General features: G+C 36.0%; 1 pseudogene; it reads right to left on the reverse strand.

The window, feature by feature from the left end:
• Positions 1 to 6,875: 6,875 nt before the first annotated feature.
• On the reverse strand, positions 6,876 to 7,501 carry LOC124509127 (AN1-type zinc finger protein 6-like; annotated as a pseudogene).
• Between the last annotated feature and the right edge of the window lie 13,634 nt (positions 7,502 to 21,135).

Here is a 21,135-nt window from a genome sequence, read left to right on the forward strand (position 1 = left end):
ATGGCATCACCCAGCTACCCAGTCTCTAGTATCGAAACTCTGTTCTCCGCACTCAGCAACTGCACACCCGTCATTTGTGTTCAGCTTCCATCCACCCCCTGCTTATACAGTCTGCGACCAAGCCCCAGGAAGCACCCCCCTCCCGAATTTTGTCTCAGATGCGGCTGTTTTTCCTGACGCCTTTCTTCTGAGGGACTGCAGGTTTGACCCGTCCTGCCCCTCTGTGGAAGGTCTTACTGATAAATGTCTGGGTGCTGGCAGCACCCAGGAACATTTGTGGGACCGTGCTGCTGCCGATGCCCAGAGACTGTGGCTGGGTGCCAGCCCACCCCAGAAAAATTTTGAAAGACACTGTAGCAGCAGTGTTTCAGGGATTATGGACAATCACAACACACATCTGGCACAAGGTTTCACCCTTAATGACCTTTTTTCAGCACCAGCGAATGTGGCTATTCTCTGGGGTATGCTGGAACCAGGATTCCCATAGCCTTTACCAAACTTCCTTCCAGCAGTGGAACCGCTTCTCCCTGTGTGGCTCTAGAGCCTCCTGGCCCTCACTCTGCTCCTGGGAATTGCCCTTCCCACCAAAGCACTGCCAGGTATTGAGCTGTGTGCGAAGTTTCAGATTCTGTGCTCCCCTCTGTTTATATTCTGAATAGAATTTAAACCCTCTCCTTTCTGCTTTTTCCCTTTTTAGTTCTGTCCCTGTGGCTGTTCCCAATTTTCCACTTTCTCTCCAGCTGCTTTTGGGGGGGTGCTTTTCCCATATTCTCCCCCACCATCTCCATCCTCTCTCCACACTCAAAAGTGGCTCCCTGACCTCTGCAGCTTCTCTCTCCCCGAGTTCACCTCTCCGTGCCATGTACCTGCTGAATTCTGTGGTTCAGGTTGTGCAGATTGTTGTGTTAATCCTCAGGTCAGTTTTCTATGTGTTAAGGATGGTTTAGTGTTGTTCTGGCTGTATTTCATGGATGTGAGACACACAAAAAACTTCCATGGTGTTCCGCCATCTTGGCTCCTCACAGCTCCTTGACTGATTTTTACAGATATACTTATTTTGACTGCTTTTTTTAATTCCTTCTTCTCTCATTCTTAGTGATGGTCTTTCCTTTCCATGCAAAATTCCCTTTAACATTTATTGTTGGATAGTTTTAGTGCTTATGCATTCTTTCAACATTTGTTTCTCTGGGATGCTCTTTATGTCTCCTTCTATTTTAATGATAGCCTTGTTGGATTGAGTATTCTTGGCTGTAGATTTTTTTTCCTTTTCAGAACCCTGAATATATCATGTCACTCCTTTCTGGCATGCAATGTTTCTGTTGGAAACTCAGCTGATAGCCCAATGGGTTTCCCTTGTATGTAGCTGTTTTCTTTTCTCTTGTTGTTTTTAAAGTCTCTCTTTATAACACCCTTTTGCCATTCTAATTACTATATTTATTGGTTTGGAGCTCTTTGTATTGATTTTGGGGAGAGGGTTGGCTCTCTGTGCCTCCTGCATCTGGATTTCTGTTTTCTTACTCAAATTTGGAAAGTGTTCAGCTATTACTCTTCAAATACATTTTCTGCCCCCTTTTCTTTCTTTTCTCCTTCTGTGATCCCTGTCATGCAAATGTCAGTTCACTTAATAGTGTCACAGAATTCCCTAGGTCTATTTTCATTTTGTATTTTTTTTTATCTCACCTGCTCAGTTTGATTATTTTACATTACTCTATCCTCCATGTTGCTGAATTGTTCTTCTATTGCTCTAGTCTTCTATTTATTCCATCTATGTATTTTTAATTTTTAATTTTATTTACACTTTTTAATTTTATTTATTATATTATTTATCTCTGATTGGTTCTTTATGTTTTCTATCTCTTTGTTAAGGGTCTCAGTCATGTCCTCCACTTTTTTTCTCAAGACCAGTGAGTATCTTTATGATTATTACTTTAAATTCTCTCAGGCATCTGATCTCTGTTTTGTTTAGGTCTCTTGCTGTAATTTTGTCCTCTTCTTTCATTTGGGATATATTCCTCTGTCTTTTCATTTTATAACTATGTGCATTATTGAACGTTAGGAAAGTCAGCTATGACTCCTGATTTCAACAGTAGTGGTCTTATGAAGAAGTGGACTTATAGTGCCCTGCAGTGCAATGTCCACTGTTCACCAGGACCTGGTGTTTCAGTGGTGTTTCCTATGTGTTTTGTTTGTGCTCTGCCGTTGTGGCTAAGCCACTTTTTCCTTCATTCTAGTCATCTGCAATGGTTCTTATTGCCTGTTGTGAGCAGTGTTTCTTCCCTGTGGTGTTAGTTGGCCAGTCTGGGGTTGAGTTCTCAGACCAAGCATTTTCCAGAGATACAGTAGCAGCAAACTTCAGGGTACTTTCCCTGTGTTTTCCCCTATGGAGCTTTCATTGGTAGCTGGGGCTTGCAATCAGACCAGCTGCCTTCTCCCAGCGCACTGCTGAGAGTGCAGTCTTCTGGTGTGTGTGGTTATCTTCCCTTCTCCCTGGAGCAAGAGTCACTTTGGAGTGGTGCTGACCCTTGTCAGGGTTGCTTGCACACTACCAGGCTTGTGACCACACTCTGGGTGGGCTCCGGTCAAGAGGGCATTGAAGGGGGTGGATCTGCCAAAGTGTTGGGAGAGGGGAAGGATGCACAATGTTTGCAAGTTAGGTAGTAAGTGTTGGCATGTGCCGGTTCCTACAGGTGGCCATGTGTTTATGCTGGGGGGTCAAGGGAGGGAAATGGTACCTGCCAGCTCCTTTGCTCCTGGAGAAGTATCTCAAGGATCTTTGCCCCTCCAGCACACACTCTGAGATTAGTATACAAATCACTCTCCCATAGTCCCTAGTAACTTTTCAATTTGCTCTTTCTATGCTGTATCTCCTCAGGCTGTTTACTGTCTTATCTCTTTAATTGGGAATTCTGTTTCCTCTCACCCTTCCATCTCTTATGGAGCTGAGTCTGCTGATTTTTAAAGTTCCAGGCTTTTAATACTTCTGCTTATAAAAACTCACATAATTCAGTCCTCTTGTTTTTGAAGACAAATGTTATGGGGATTCATCTTCCCTAGTGGGCTTTCTGGTATGAGGTTCTGTTTCTGTCCCCTCTCCTGACCAATGGTGCCCCTCCCTCCATTTAACTCCTAACCAGATCTTCACCTTTCCTGCCATCTTCAATGTGCCCTCTTCTCTACATTTAGTTGTGGAGTTTGTTTGCCAGTTTTTGGGTCATTTTCTGAGTTATTTATAATGATGTGAATGTTATCTAGTTGTATCTGTGGGATGAGATAAGTTTAGGGTCCTCCTACTTCACCATCTTTCCTAGAAGTCTTCTAAAGGCTTAATATTTTTAATCGAAGGAGGATCATACAAGTTATTAAACTTCAGATTAATCAGTCCTATAGTATTTTAGTGGTCTAATCAATGTATCTTACTCCTTTGGCCCATTACTTTGGAAAGTTTAAGTTAGGCTTTAAAGTTGCATTAAGAAACCATCATATGATTACAAAGAAGATTTGATATTATAAGATACATAACTAATAAAATATAAATTTTAGAGGCTACTTCATAATGCTTTACTAATTTAATTTCTTGAAAGTTTTCATATAACAAAACTATTATATTAGTACTATAATGCTTTTAGCTAAATAAGTTTTATCTTTATTCCATTTCAGTTGTCATCTTAGACTTTAGCCTTGCATGGAATTTCCTTGTTTCCTTAATTGTGCTCCTTCTAGTTCTATGATTGTTATATTATCACATTTTAATAAATTGCTCAATGCCTTATTGGTCTGGCTATACTAGGATTCTATTCCAAATGTTTCAATTACATTCTTACCAATTCCCTGAGCTTCCTAACTTCTTTGACCTTGCACTATACCTACTGTGCTGAATCCCAACCCTGAATTAATCCAAGAAACAATTTTAAAAATCTCTTTCCTGATTTGTGCATGTTGCTTCAAGAAAGACTTATCAACATTCTGATTTGATAAACTGAGTATCCATGATATAAAATTTCAACTGTGCCCCCACTTTGAATTCTTCCCTTCATTTCTAAATAATTCTCTTTACTGAATCCACTGCAGCGACTATATAAAAACTTTTCTGAATCCTTCAATCCCTTTAATCCTTCACAGTTATTGTCAAATTTCTTCAATAATAAATCTATATTTGCTGCATACTTACATTTTGTTTTTTTCCCAACGCTTTTCATTTGGAGTTCAACATCTAGCATGCTATAAAAAACAAAAAGTCATTACAAAACACCACTTACCATAACCCTCCCAATTATCATCCTAATTGATTATCTGCATAATTAAGTATCCTTGAGAACACTTTGTTCTTACATTTTATTTTTCAATAATTTCTGTGATGTTCTTCTCATCTTTTTTCTTCTCTTTTCTCCTTGAATATTCTACTGTCTTTCTCATGGAGTCCTCTTCTGTGCCCTTATTTTATTTACTTAAATTCAACTTATTTAACATACAGTGTAGTCTTGGATTCAGGAGTTGAAACCAGTGATTCACCTCTTACATATGACACCCAGTGCTCATCCAAAAAAGCCCCCTCCCTAATGCTCTTCACCCATTTAACCCATCCTCCCACCCACCACACCTCCAGCAGCCCTCATTTTTTTCTCTGTATTTAAAAGTTTCTTATGGGTTGCCTCCCTCTCTTTTTTTATCTTATTTTTCCTTCCCTCCCTCTATGTTAATGTTGTGTTTCTCACATCCCACATATGAGTGAAATCATATGATATCTGTCTTTCTCTGACTGACTTATTTTGTTTACCATAATACACTCTAGTTCCATCCATGTTGCTGCAAATGGCAAAATTTCAGTCTTTTTCATCACTGAGTAGTATTCCATTGTGTGTGTGTGTGTGTGTGTGTGTGTGTATACCACATTTTTATCCATTCATCAGTCGATGGATATTTGGGCTCTTTCCATAATTTGGCTATTGTTGATAGCACTGCTATAAACATTGGGGTGTATGTGCCCCTTTGAATCAGCATTTTTGTATTCTTTGGATAAATACTTAGTAGTGCAATTGCTGGGTCATAGGGTAGTTCTATTTTTAATTTTTTGAGGAAACTCCATACTGTTTTCCAGAGTGGCTGCACCAATTTGCATCCCCATCAACAGTGAGAAATGGTTCCCCTTTCTCTGCATCCTTGTCAACATCTATTGTTGCCTAAGTCATTAATTTTAGCCATTCTAACTAGTGTGAGGTGATATCTCATTGTGATTTTGATTTTGATTTCCCTGATGATCAGCAATGTTGAACATTTTTTCATGTGTGTTAGCCATCTGGATATCCTCTTTGGATAAGTGTCTATTCATGTCCTCTGCCCATTTCTTCACTGGATTATTTATTTTCTGGGTGTTGAGTTTGATAAGTTCTCTATAGATTTTGGATACAAACCATTTATCCAATATGTCATTTGCAAATACTTCCTCCCATTCCTTTGGTTGCCTTTGAGTTTTGTTGATTGTTTCCTTTGCTGTGCAGAAGCTTTTTATCTTGATGAGGTCCCAATAATTCCTTTTTACTTTTATTCCCTTACGTCTGGAGACATGTCAAGTAAGAAGTTGCTGTGGCTGAGGTTTTCTCCTATAGGATTTTGATGGTTTCCTGTATCACATTTAGGTCTTTCATCCATTTTGAATTTATTTTTGTGCATGGTGTAAGATAGTGGTCCAGGTTCATTCTTATGCCTGTCACTGTCCAGTTATACTAGCACCATTTGCTGAAGAGACTGTTTTCTATTGGACATTCTTTCTTGCTTTGTCAAAGATTAGTTGGCCATACAGTTGTGGATCCATTTCTGGGTTCTCTATTCTATTGCACTGGTCTATGTGTCTGTTTTTGTGCCAATACCACACTGTCTTCATGATTACAGCTTTGTAATACTGGCTAAAGTCCAGCATTGTGATGCCTCCAGCGTTGGTTTTCTTTTTCAACATTACTTTGGGTATTTGGGGGTCTTTTATGGTTCCATACAAATTTTAAGATCATTTTCTCTAGTGCTGTGAAGAATACTGGTTTTATTTTGATTAGGATTGCATTTAATATGTAGATTGCTTTGGGTAGTATCGACATTTGTTTTTTTTTTAATTTTATGGTTTTCCTTTTTATTTAATCACAGACGGGTGGGGTAAACATAAACACAGCACAATTACTCCAGATAATTCTTCATATTGTGTACACACCCAGACTGGTGAATGCTACTGAAAGAAGCCTGCGGTCAGCAATGAAATGCATACAGCTGTTCCTTCCCTCATTCAAAAAATTCAAAAACACACAAACTTAGAATCTCAACAGCACACACTATCCTGTGACAAATGATTCAGACATAAATAGTGGGTGCAAAGAAAGTATATGCTAACACAGGTATAACCTTTGTTAATGAAACAACAGAAGCAGCCATAATGAGTAAGATATATTCAGTTACTGGTAACTAGTTGTGTCCTAACAGGCATTATCAAAAGAGAAATCGTGTGCAGAGAAAAGTTCTATATACACACACAATGAGAAAAATAAACTACAAGATCAACGCATACATGTTTAATACTGCAAAAATCACAGCCCTCCAAAAGGTCTCCACGTTTGTTATAAAAGTCCTCTGTGCTCAACTAAAATTAAAATGATCTTAAAAGGATAATACTTGTAAAGTTCACTTAAGTTTTTTCAGCCACAGAAACCGCAATGGAAATAAATGTTCAGAGTCATTTTCAAAACAAAGCCAAAAATCTATTCTTCTGGTTGACATGCATGATTAAAAGGTCTGTGTAACACACAATGCTCTATGCTCCCCAGGACTAGGAAAAGAGACCTCAAGTCAACTTTTAGTTTGCAAATGGTCAGAGGAGTTTGTATTCCAGCAGGAGTTCAAATCTTCTGGATCTTTTCACCAACTACTGAGTTTTTCTTTTCTGATTTTCTCCGCAGCATCAGCTTTGTAATTGTACGAGCAATTGTGCACGTCTGAGTAACCGTGTACACCACAATACACATGATCACACCTGCATTCAAACCCAGTAAGTCCTCCTTTCTTCCTGCACATGAAACAGCCGTTCTTTTTCTATTTTGGTTTTTCACGAGACTTGCTTTGCTCTTCAGATGGCTGCTGTGCCATATCTGATACTGAAGTTTGCAGGTCTTCCGTGTCAGGGATTGCTTTGTCCACAGACATACTGTCCACTTGGGAAGATGCTACAGATTCTGATAAAAGTGACTTATTTGATACAGGGCTTGGCTGCCCGGATGCACATGTGGAGTCTAGAGGTAACTGCATGCATCGGGGACGCTGTCGTCTGCGCACTAGACCGGAAAAGACTGGGACAGAGTACTGACAGAAGCCGAAGGTGGGCTGATTCTACAATTACTACTATTGTATCTTTGAAGATGTCTTTATAGCACACTGAACACATGCCATTTGTACAAGGGTTCCCATAAAATCCGCAACCAGTAGAACAAAGCATAGGAACTTGTCTGTGATTAGTTTCTTAAGCCATGTTTCTCTGTTGCACACCCACAAAACCTGCACAATTTTCCCAGGTAGTATCGACATTTTAACAATGTTTTTTTCCAATCCATGAGCATGAAATGTTTTTCCATTTATTTATTTGTACTTCAATTTCTTTCATGAGCTCTCTACAGTTTTCAGTGTACATATCTTTTATCTCTTTGGTTAGGCTTATTCCTAGGTATCTTATGGTTTTTGGTGCAATTGTCTTCTGTGCACTTCTTGACTAAGGTATACACCAATGTTCTGTTATTAATCCTATTTTCATGCTATTCATTCTATTTTTTAGTTGTATCTACTCCCTTAACTTCAACAACAAATTGCTCAAACCCTAATTCTCTTCTGAAGCACTGTACCAAATTTATATCTGTCTGATTAGTATTTATTAATACCCCAGAAACATCTCAAACATAACATATAGAAAGCATATCACCTCATCAGACTTCCAACTTTTCCATTCCTTTCGCATTCTCTAAGGACATTTATTTCTCCAGGCACTTGAAATTAAAAATTTAGCATCAATATTTACCATTCCATATTCTTCATCATTACCTATAATTAAGCATGCATTACATTCTGTGACTTCTACTTCTACAATATATTTTTTTGTAATTTATTACCTACCTCAAGCTTCATTATCACAAGTTTTCACTATTATAACTTCTGAACTAGGGTCCCTAACTTCAGTCCATCACTCTGTTCTCTTAAATCACAGATGTAATTATATCATTTCACTACCCAAAGACTTTTGTGGCCTCTCACTACTCACAGAAATAGTCAAGCCCATAAAAAAGCTGAAGCCTTCTATAGTCATCTCCTATTCTACACTTCTAATCTTACCTATCACTCATTTGACCCCACAAATATTAAGAAAATTTGGTGGTAGCCTTTGTTTGACTTGTTCAAACTTCTTTCCCATATCATAACCCTAGCCTCTGAATCCCAGGCCTACTAAATGAGTGAAAACTCATTCATTCAATAACCACTTAGGTACTGAACATTATAATGGAAAATTAGGGGGAAATGGAAAAAAGAGTCCTTATTTTCAAAGATTTCATAGTCCAATGAAGAAAGAGATGAATACATCATTAAATTACAACATAGTGCTATAAGTATGAAGGAATAAAGACACAACATAAGGTAACCTGCTTGGGTGATCTGGAGATGGCTTCACATTACCTAACATTTGAACAAGGTCACTGAGTTGGCCTATCTCTCAACTCTCTAAATACTTCAAAATCACTTTATTTCTACCTCTATTCTAACAATACAGTCTTTATAGTACTCATTCATTCATTCACTGATTCAACAATTTTTATTTTCTACCATATTCCAGACACTTTTTTAAGCAGTAAGCGCAAAGAAAACAGACAAAAGCTTCCCATCTTCCTGGAGTTATAATTTTAGTGTAGAGAGGGAAAAATGTAAATTATATGGAATATAATAATTTCATAAATACTATGAAAAGTAAATCAAGAAAGCCAAGAAGTACTGATGTAAGGCTGCACTTTCATAGAAATTATTTATTTATTTTTGTAATTATTCTGTTGGGTTTTTAGTTTTTCAGGGGCAAGAATTGTGGCTTATTTGGCTTACTATTATGAGTGTTTGATCATTGTTGAATTGAACAGATTGTGACAAATTTCTTTGAAATTTCTATAGATTTTTTTCTTTTATAGAAATCTCAGAATCAGTATCCCAAACAAAAATTACACTGTTTGCATGGCAATAGGGAAGATGATTGCTGAGACATTCTACATGATCTCTTCAGTTCATATTCTGTCATAAAGGAGCAATTTCCCTATAAATTCCCTTACTTAAATTTCTCAAATTAAATTATAGATTTCAGGAACAATAGCAAAAACAGCAACAACAAAAATTGTGGCTATTAATGGAGGTGTGTTTTTTTTGTAATAAGACGTGCTTTATGTGTATAGCAACCCAAAAACATAATAAAAAAATTAAATAGTTTGTGCTTCATAACTAGGTCAATTTTAAAAGGGAATTTAGAATGAAAGAATAATGATAACAGTTTCAAAATTACAAGTCTTAATCTGTGAATGCTGAACTATAAATATAAACTACACATCTACAAAAAGAATTTAAAGGTCTTGACAGTTTCTCTGGATAACCATTTTTGACATAATATTCACTATAGAGAATCATCGATACAATTTTTTTCAAATGAGATTTTATTAGCTTGTGCATATTATAACTCAATAAAGATGATGTTTGAGTCTGGGAAAATCTTTAACTCAATTATAAGCTTTCACAATTAACCACCTAACTTTTGTTTAAATAATATCAAATCCATCTGCTTAGTGTCTTTATACTAAAATCAATTATATCAGTTCGTTTAGGATATGAAAAGTGGAGCCAATGCTGAATAACAACCCCCAGTGATTAATTGATGTCAGAGTAATAATCTGCACTGCAGTTTTCCCCAGAATCGTTGAGGCATTAAACCACTCAATGCTTTGGAGAGGAAGGAGACACTATGTAGAACTTCAAGATGAGTTATATAAACTTTACCATTTAGTAACACGTTCTTGAAGAACAGCAATATGTGTCACTTATGGTAGCATGAAAGTAAAGGTCATAGCATTTCTAACTGCAATGATATACAAACAAAAGCCCTTACAACTTTAGAAAGATGGGTTACGTGAAACATTCCTTATTTTCTTCCCACTATAAGTTTGGTTACAATTTGGTAGGCAGAATCTCATAAAGCTTTCAGATTCATATCCCATGTAATTTCAAATTTGCAAAATTTTGTAAAGTAAACTAACTGAAAAATGACCAGGAACTTCCAATGTACCAGTTACTTTTTTTCTTTTTTTAATTTTTTATTCCCTCTTTTCATTTTTACATAGTACATATTATCCCTGTGAAAAGTGAACAAGAGATCAAATGCTCTCTCTGCAACCTTACCAGGAGAAGGAAAGGTATTTTTTTACCTTATTTCCTATTTCATCCAGACAACCCACAGGACCCCATAAACCCACCAGAAAATTCTCTCTGACAGTTGACAACAAACCAGCCTCTCACCTTAGGTCAGAGAATAGGGTTGGATAAAAAAAATTGTCTGGTAATTAACATATACTACTAAATATTGATAAAACTTTCCAGAGACAGTTTTGGAATTCATCTCAATAACCCAGAATAAGAACAGGCAAAGTCTGTATCAGTCAGACTGAGCTATTCCTCAGGAGCTGTGCATATTTCAGTTGCTTTGATGATTTCAAAGAACAAATTGTGTGTGTAAGCAGTTTTCCTTGTTGGAATTCTGTATACAGCACATGACAACCTAGTTTCCCCTTAATTTCATTTTTCAGACATGTAATTAGATGTTTCCATCTAATTCATGTATATACTATATAACTGCACATATAGTTACATTCAATTTTCTTACCTTCAGAGTGCCCAGCAACATGTCTCCCACTTGGTATCACCCACCTCATAGATATGTAAAAAGTGTTAACACTGAAAGTAAACTTAATACAGTCAATGTCTTCCTCCCATTTATTATACATTCACCAGCAAAGTCATTTATTATTAAAATGTTTTTACTGGAAAAATGCTGTCGTATTTGAATGATTGGAGAAAAATAAATTCTTTGTGTGAAAAAATAGGTCATTTGAGATTTCACCTGAAAAAGAAATTGATGAAGAATATGGAAATGCATTTGAATTAGACTGAAAGGCTCCAAGAGTACACTCTGTAGTGAAATTAGTTTCTTCAACAGACAATACGTCTCATTAGCAATAGCAATCTAACTTTTATTATACTTTTCTTATATTTTTCACTTCATGTTGTAATACTTAAAATATGCATTAATGACCAGATGAATGAATCTATTTGCTGTGGCTATTCTGAGCCCCTTGAATGAGCAAAACATCTAGCCTGAACCTTTGAAAGAAGGTAGAATTAACTCGATGATGTATAATCTGGTCGCAGATAATGATCTGATGAGAAGGGTCACCTTTATAGAAAGCACAAAGGATATTAACAATTAGATGAAGGCCCACTACTGTGCATGTTAAGTCATTTAGTATCTTTCAAATGAAGGCATAATGTTGTTTATATTGATTCTGTGTCTCTGATAGTGATGTGGTTCAGAGTTTATCAGAAATTTTATGGGAAGGTCTAGAATTGAAGATCCAAGAACTATACTAAAATTATTTATGGGAAGTAAGTAAACCTGAAGTCTGTTTAATAGCACACCTTTATCATTCTGGAAAGAGGAGCTTAAATAATTACTTTAATTTTAAAACTTAAGAGAAACTGAGGTGTTTTTTAAGAAACTACATATAACTTCTTACTTGCAAAAGAGTACTTCCTCACTACACTTTATTTTTTATTTTTTAAGACTGACAAGTTTTAAATACAATAAAATAATGAACTAGTGTTTAGAATCTATAATTTTACTATTGTAAGGATTTTAATCTAATTCAAAGTTAGTTCAAAATATTTTAATCTAACTTAAAGTTAGTTCAACTGGTTGGAGACTTGAAGGTGGAGATAAAACAAATTGCGGTCACTGTGTTTTCACTTACTTAATAAGTCCAAGCAAAATGAACAAGGATAATTATAAGGGAAAACAGCCAGGTACAACATGAATTATCTCTTGAAGCAATGGAATGTTTGAATCCAATTTCCAGATGACAAATTTTTACTGTAATAAGATTCTTAAATCCAGGAATAACATTCTGAGGAAAGAGATAAAAATAACACTGTGTACAATTAAGCCAAGAAATATTTTGCTTTGGTAATTCCTAGTTATTTTTAACCAACTTATATGCTCAGTATAAGGCAACTCATTCAGATGTAATGATTCAAACATTATGTCTTTAGAAAATATGGACTAGGCTATAGTCCTGCAAAAGTTTCACAGAGAATGGGCCATGTAGCTTCTCTTACATGTGAGAGGACGTACCTCCTCCAAATCACTCTGGTAGGCTCTCAGTTGTAGGAGGAGGTGGGGAGGGGACAGTTCCATTTGTTAAATGCAATGTTTTGACCTTAAGCGTTGTGCTTGACAAATTGAGCAAAGATAATTAACATTAAAAAAGTCAAACATTCTACAACTAGAGAAATGCAAAAAACATTTGTTTCTAATATATTTTTCTGACAACCAATGAATAAAAGAGAAAATGTTATTAAACTGAATTATTGTTCATTAGGAAATGAATGGAATAATTTTATCCTAATAAACATCAGGTTGGATAAGGAGCAGGAAGTTACATGAAGGGAAAGTATTATCTGTACTTTTTTCCAGGGTTTTTGTTGCCAAAACCCTACTCCTTGTTAATTCCTTAGTGTTTATTTTATTCCCTGGAGATTCCTTCATATGCATGTGTACAAGGAACTATTTTCTAAGTTAATCTGATGACTTATTTATTTCATTTCAATTTTACAGAATGATTTCAGAACTCAAAAAAAAAAAAAATGAAGGGGCACCTGGGTGGCTCAGTAGGTTGAGTGCCCTACTTTGGCTTAGGTCATGATCTCATGGATTGTGAGTTTGAGCCCCACATCAGGCTTGCTGCTGTCAGTGCAGAGCCTGCTTCGGATCCTTTGTCCCTGGCTCTTTCTGCCCCTCCCTGCTCGCTTGCTCTCTCTCTCTTTCAAAAATAAATAAACATTTAAAAAAAAGGGAAATAGCTGTCCAACATTACTCTGGCTTTTTCCAAATTGCATGTGTTAGAATAAATCATCAAAGCAGAAGGAAGTGAATCAAATTTCAGGAATCATAAAAATTATTTCAACAGAACACAGGCAGCAGTCCATCACAGGCTGGGTACTTTCAACAGTGGGATAGTTTGACAATTGCAGGCACCTAAATTATTAGGTGGGAGATGGGGAGATTTAAAGATTTTGAGACGGGGTGCCTGGGTGGCTCAGTCAGGGTAGCATTTGACTCTTGGTTTTGGCTCAGGTCATGATCTCACAGTTTTGTGAGTTCAAGGCCCACATTGGACTCCAAGCTGACCGTGCAGAACCTGCTTGGGATTCTCTGTCTCCGTCTCTTCCTCTCTGCCCTCCCCCACTTGCACTGTCTCTGTCTCTTTCAAAATAAATAAGTAAACTTAAAGTATAAAGTTTTTTTGAGACAAGTCAGGCTAAAATGTTATTGTTTCTGAACATCTATATTTCATTTAATACTTATAACCTAATGACCCATGATGATCCATATTTCCAGCCCCAAATTTATCCCTGAGCTGCAGAGTAATAAATAGTAAACATTTATACTTCAATGTCCCAAATGGCACAAAAATTCCCAATTTTGATCCTCATGGCATGTTCTTTATTGCAAGTCAGAAGCATCCCCTGCTCAATCCTGAAGCCTGACATCATTGCTTTTAACTCATCACTTCCCAAATTGAAGTGCTCCTCCTCTAAACCAAAACTATCAGAAAAACTTCTGCTTCTAAGTCTATATTTTTCCCCAGGTTACATCATGACTATTTGCCCAGTAGCACAAGCAAGAAACTTGACAGTAGTCAAAGATTTCTCCCTCTTCCTGCCTCTGGCCCCTATTCAATGCGTGCACGTGTGTACACACACACACACACACACACACACAGTCACTATGAGAATTCTATCGGAAGATAGAATCCAATCCTTACTTCTTATCTCCACAGCCACTAATCTAGGCCAGACCTTCAATGTCCCTCTCCATAACAGTTTTCAAACTTCACCATTGACATCAGAAATATATTTCTATCACAAAATGTTATATCACTCCTTCCAAAATGAGATGGAAAAAAAAAGGATTGTGAGAAGTAACTGTGAGGGAGAAAGAAACTGTGAAACACTTTCCAATTGTATTAATTGTATTATAACTTTTAGAGTCTGAGTGTCATTGTTGAGTTCTCCCTTTCCCCATCCTCCTACAATTCCTGTTCATTCTAAGTCCAGAATGTCTCTAATATTTACCATTTGTTTTCTGTACCTACTGTCACTACCTTAATTCAGGTTCTTATTTTTATTTTTTTTACACTTTTATTTATTTTTGAGAGAGAGAGAGAGAGACTGAGCACAAGTGGGGGAGGAGCAGAGAGAGAGGGAGACACAGACTCCGAAGCAGGCTCCAGCCTCCGAGCTGTCAGCACAGAGCCCAATGCAGGGCTCAAACTCACAGACCGTGAGATCATGACCTGAGCTGAAGTCAGATGCTCAATGGACTGAGCCACCCAGGAGACCCAGGTTCTTCTTATTTTTTATAGCCTTTCCTTTTGTCAAAATATAAATGCTTTGTGGTTTTTTTGTTTTGTTTTGTTTTTGTTTTTGTTTTTGCTTATAAAGATAACACAAAGGCGCCTCAGTGGCTCAGTCAGTTTAAGCTTCTGACTCTTGATCTCAGCTCAGGTCTTAATCCCAGGGTTTTGAGTTCAAGCCCTATTATGGGCTCCATGCTGAGAGTGAAGGCTACTTTAAAAAAAAAATAAAAAGTAACACAAACTAATTACATCAAAAACTTTTCAGAAAAAGCAGAGAAGTCTAGTGAAAAAAATTAAAATCATCTGCTATCTCACTTTTAAGAAATTGTCATTGTCCGTATTTTGATGTAAATCCAGATTTTTTCCATATGAATTTTCCTTCTTCCCTCTTATGTTCTTCTGTCTTTTCTTTTTTCTTTCCTTTTTTCCCTTCCTTTTACCTCTTAACTTTTTATGAAACTTCTATTATGCACCAGGCACTGTGTTAATTGTTAGGGATACCTGTGAACAAGACAAATTTACTTTCACCAAACTTACCTTCTAGTGGAAGAAATAGGCAACAAAAAATAATTACAGATTGTGATTAGTGCTATGAGAGATATAATAAATATTATACTGTGATGAGGCATGACAGAGGGAACTTAATATAGATGTAATCAGGAAAGGCCTCTCTGAGGAGGTGAAATTTAAACTAAGACCTTAAGTATAAGAAGGAGCCATTTTGGAAAAAAAAAATGAAAGTGGCTTCCCACAAAGATCCATTTTCAAAGTCCATGTTCAAGGATCTTGAGGTGAAGGAGAAGGAAACATCAAAGATGGGCTTATCCTAAATATATTTTTCTGTAACCTGTTTTTCTTCATTTAATATATGGTGAATACCAATAAATGTACATCAACATTTTTCATAACACTTAGTAATAGAGATGTAGATTTTCCCCCATTTTTAAATTTTATTTTCATTTCAATATAGTTAGCATATCATCAGTTTGTTCTCTATAGTTAAGAAACTGTTTCTTGGTTTGTGCCTCTTTCCCTCTCTCTCTCTTTCCCTTTTGCATGTTTATTTTCTTTCTTAAATTCCACATATGAGTACAATCTTATGGCATTTGCTTTATTTCACTTAGCATAATATACTCTAGGTATATCCATTTTGTTTTACCTTGGGAAACTGTGGCCACTTGTAAACCATACAACAGTCTTCTTGAATAGCCTATGTGCATATCACATTTTATACATATCTGAGAATATTTCTAGGCATAAAATTTCTATTTTGAAATTTACATACAATGTTAAGGATTTTGATATATATTACCACAATTTCTTTCAGAATTGTGGTACCAATTACACTCTCAGGGGTAATTATTGAAAGTTTATCATTTTCTTGTCAACACTGTGTATTATATTTTTTCTTATGACATTCTGGATATGGGGTCTGATATCTTGTTTTAATTTTCATTCCCTTGATAATTATTCACATAAAGTATTTTTAATATGCCAATTTTCCATCCTTTTACTGGGTATTTTTCTTTCTCTTTTTGATTTAAGAATTCCTTACATGTTAATATTATTAACAATCATATATGCAAAGTAGTCTCCTAATTCTTTCTTTTTTAAAGTTTATTTTGATGTACTTTTAATTACTGTACAGTCAAATCTGTCATTCTTTTTCATTGTAATTTCTGTGTTTTTTTTAAACATTCTTAGAAAGGCTTTCCCCATGGCAGATATTTTATAAACATTGACCTATATTTTCTTATAGTACGATTTTAACTTTTTCCTTTAAATATTTTTCCATCTTCAAGATTTGGATAAGGTGTGATATAGAGATCTGTGGCAGAGATAATAGTGATTACCAATACTTCAATTATTTTCTTGCATTTTACAAACCCTTCACTGTTAGGAAGGAGCATATGACTAGTTATGGTGGGTTATGGAAAAAAAAGAATCAACTCACAACACTACGGCTATGTCTTTCCCTTCTGCAATGTCTAAAGAAGTCATGTGTTCCAGGAACTACAACTATCAGGTATTTATCCCCCTGTCAACAGCCAGTTGACATGTAGTTGAAGTGAGAATTAAGCCTTAGTTTTTCTAAGCCACTGACATCTCAAGGTTGATTTGTGACTGTAGCATCACATAACTTAGTGGTTCCCAAACTTTAACATGCATCATAATTGCTTTGATAGTTTGTTAAAACACAGGTTGTAGAGCCTACCCTCAGAATTTCTGATTCTGTGTTTCTAGGATGGGGCCTGATAATTTGCATTGGAACAAATTCTCAAGTGATACTTATGATAATGACCCATGAACCACACCTTGAGAAACACTGCTCTAGCTCACAAATAACTAACATATAGTTGGGCCGGTTTTTATTATTTGATTGATTTTCTCACAGTGACTTACTTTCCTATTAAAACACTAGTTTACACTTTTAATTATTATAACTATATATTTTAGTATGTGGTAGGAAAAGTCCCATCTCTAATTACTCTTATTTCAAATGCTCATCTTCCAAGGGTATTTTTATTTTCAGATAAAGTTCAGAATCATTTTACTAAGATATAAAGTAACAAATTCTACTGGAAATTTCCTGAGTTTGTGTTAAATTTAAATATTAATTTTGAGGGATGCCTGAGTGGTGCCGTCAGTTAGCATCCAACTTTTGACCTTGGCTCAGGTCATGATCTCCTTATTTCTGAGTTCAAGCCCTGCATTGGGCTCTGCGTTGATGGTGAGGATCCTGCTTGGGATTCTCTCTCTCCCTCTTCCCATCCCCTGCTGGTGCACACACACAAACACACACACAAACACTCTCTCTCTCTCTCTCAAAATAAATAAAATTAAAAAAATTAAAAATAAAAAAATTAAATATTAATTTTGAGAGAATTATATTTCAAATCATTCAATGCAGGAATATGAGATTTTCACCTATTCAAAACTGCTTATATGTACTTTAGTAAAGTTTGATTATTATCTCTTGCCTGGACTATTGCAATAATCTCTTATAACTCTCCTACCAATTCCAGTCTGATATTACAACCTTCCCAGATCAGTCTGCCAAAAGAAGGGCCCCCCAACATGAAATTCTACTATTTTAACACTCTTGGTGTTATCTCACTCCTAAGCAAATAAGATAAAAACTCCTTAGCCCATGTTCTAGTCTTTAGCTAAAATATCATGATTAAGAGAAATCTAATGCTATTGGTAGTCAATGTATCTAATGACAAAGACTTTTTAAATTTTGGAATTTAGAGCTAGGTGGAGGGACATAAATGCTAACTTCTGAATTTAATATATCATTTATTAAACAAGTTAAATAATTTTCAGTTTAAATAAATAAAGACTACCCTTCCAAATTACTCAGAATATATTTAGATTCCAGACTTGGGATTTTCTCTAATTTGTTTTACTAATTTATCCAAGTTCAACTGTTGAATTTAGCCAGCTTCAAAATAATTTAAAATGAATAAAAAGACTGAAGGGTTAAGTGGATAATCAGTGTTTCCTCCTCTTTTTTTGACTCACTTATTATTAAGTAAAAATAAATGGGGGAGGTACTAGTGCATTTCCTAATTATATTGAATAATGGAGCATGGGAATCAGTAAGCAATTAAATCCCAGGCTATTGTGAGATGGCTTGTTTGTGAAGACTCTTGTAAAACTTAATGCTGATATTATTTAGGGTAATATTAATTGCTGTAACAACACAACAACAACAAAACCTGAAAGTTCCAATGGTTCAACAAATAAAAGTTTATTATCAATGAAAATGTAAAATTCAGTTATTATTGGTCAGTGTATGTCTTTCTTCCATATGGTGATACAGGGACCTAGGTACCTTTCTAGGTCCTTGGAACGCTTTGTATTCAGCTGGCAGATTGAAGAACTGAGCTCAGCAAAAGCATACCAGCTGTATCAAGATAACCTATTCCCCAAGTGACCTGCATATTTCTGTTGATGTTTCATTAGGGAAAACTAGTCATATGGGCACAACCACAACAGAATGCAAAGTTCATGGTAGGGAGGTGTTGTATTTGGCTGGACAGCTATTTTTAGGTGGCAGTTCCACACTATGGAAATGGAAGAGCATAGACTTTTGGTGAAAGATCAGCCATTTCTATTACATGGTGTTTTTCACCATGTTTACAAAGTGATTGAATGTCTGGGTAGGATATTATGGCTAATAACTTTTTGCCCCTCACCACCTTCTAACCCATGCCATGTTGTAGTATTCATTATCTGACATTCATACTTTCACATTAGATCATCTGTTTTGTGCACTAATTGTTTCATGTGCAGATTTTTTGTCTCCTCAAACATATTATAAATTTATCCAAGACAGATAATATCTAACACAGAATGAGTGTTAAATATTACTAAATTCAACTGAATGCTACCACACTTCTGCAAACTTTGTAAGAGGTTTTCATAATTCTCCACATCAAAATTAAGCTCCTTACCCTTCGCTGTTATTCTTCCAACCACTTGGTAACCTGCCTCTCCCCTCATACAGCCTAAATCAACTTAATCAACTCTCTGAAAATCATTGAAAAGCTTAAGGCTCTTCAAAGGCAGCAAATTAAGATAAGCAAAATTCTTCATATGCTTTAATTCAAGGCCTAGATTATAAATTATTCTAAATTTATGTGGAATAGAAACGTATAAATAATTCATGGCTAAAAATAAATGTCCTGGAAAATAATTGAATAAGAAGAAGTAGGAATAGGGACTGGTTTTAGTGACTCCTAAGTGCCCATATTAAAAGTTGATATGGTGACAGTACTTGTGTATGATTTAGCCAGACACATATTAAGCCAGCAAAAACCTGGATAATGGCTATAATGTTTGTTCATTCAGAGCCTCAATCCAGAGAAGTTATTTGTCCTCCAATCCAGGAGTATAATATGCTCCAGTTAGCCCAGGAAGTTTTAGTTCATGTCTGTTGTACTGACATAATTATTAATATGCTCCTTCCAGTCTTAAAAAGTACCCCACTTTAAAGAATAAATTATATGGTCATCCTATCCAAGATTCCTTAAATCTTCTTGATACTGCCTCGGTGACTGCTGAAGCTTTTCTGAAGCTTTCCAACTTCCCTATTATTATTACTTCACACTACTTCTCTTGTAGGTGACCTTTTCTGACGCTACATTGTTGGCCATTCCCAAGATAGCTAACAAAATGTGAGCAGTACTACTGCTGATGGAATCTTCATTACATCAAAGATACAGCTCTAGTCATTGGCTACTTTGTCTCCATTTTCAGTGTTCACTATTTCAGGAGACCTTGAAGTTGGGAAAGGTTGTCTCTACAACCAGTAAATACAATCAGTAGCTTATTTTTATGAATTCTGTGCTCTTGGACAGAGCTAACTCAAAGATTATTTGAATGGACCGCTTATTGTCACATGAAAAAAAAAATCCTCTCTCCACCATTCATAAGTCCTTCACAAATGATTCTGCACTCCTAAAAATTGAAGATGGTATTTCTCTTCCTGTTTTGTCAGAATTATAAGTCCTAATGCTTTGAGGAATGTAACTTACAGTCCTCAAAATCTGTTCCAACATTTTCCCCAGAAGGCAAAAGATATACATTCAAACAAGTCCCCTTGATTAACTCTTTTGATGTCCCATTGTTGGATAAAGTTGGAATGAAAATTAGAGCCCCATTCAGAAGCAATGTCTTTTTGTAACTACTCTATGATTCCATGATGTTTTATAAAAATACTTCTTCTGATCTTTAAATTAGATTATTACAAAAAAATTTAATGTTTTGACACACACACAAAGAGAGAGAGAGAGAGAGAGAGAGAGAGAGAGAGAACAAGTGGGGGAGGGGCAGAGAGAGAGGGAGACACAGAATCCAAAGCAGGCTCCAGGCTCCAGGCTCCGAGCTGACAGCACAGAGCCAAACGCTGGGCTCGAACTCACAGACCGCGAGATCATGACCTGAGTGGAAGTCGGATGCTCAACCAACTGAGCCACCCAGGCGCCCCATTTATTTTTAGAATTGAGATCTTCTTATGTACTTCCCAATATCTTCTTTTCCTTGTTCTGTTGTCATTTTTGTTTGTTAGTTTAGTTTTTGTAATATGATGTTAAAAATGGAAATATTTAAGTCTGAATTTGGGGTTAAGCTTTAAAATATTTGGTACCACATCTGACAGATGGAAGTCCACCAGGTAGAATTTATAAAGGTGGCTGAATACTGGTTTCAAGATCTTAGTTAAATACTCTATTTTCAGCTTATAAAAGAGTTTGGAGAATTTGATAGAAGATTGGGAGTTTAGGGGAGATTTTTGGAAAGAGCTGTTGGTGTGCTCTAAGTGCTATTTCTCAAAGTACGAATAGTGAGAAATGTTCACCTTTAATCACAAGTTGAAGAAAGAATTCTCCAACAG

This window comes from Lynx rufus, unplaced genomic scaffold (genome assembly GCF_022079265.1).
Source record: "Lynx rufus isolate CCGP_SWC_20201006 ecotype Redwood Valley unplaced genomic scaffold, mLynRuf1.p SCAF_14, whole genome shotgun sequence".
Lineage (NCBI taxonomy): Eukaryota > Metazoa > Chordata > Mammalia > Carnivora > Felidae > Lynx > Lynx rufus.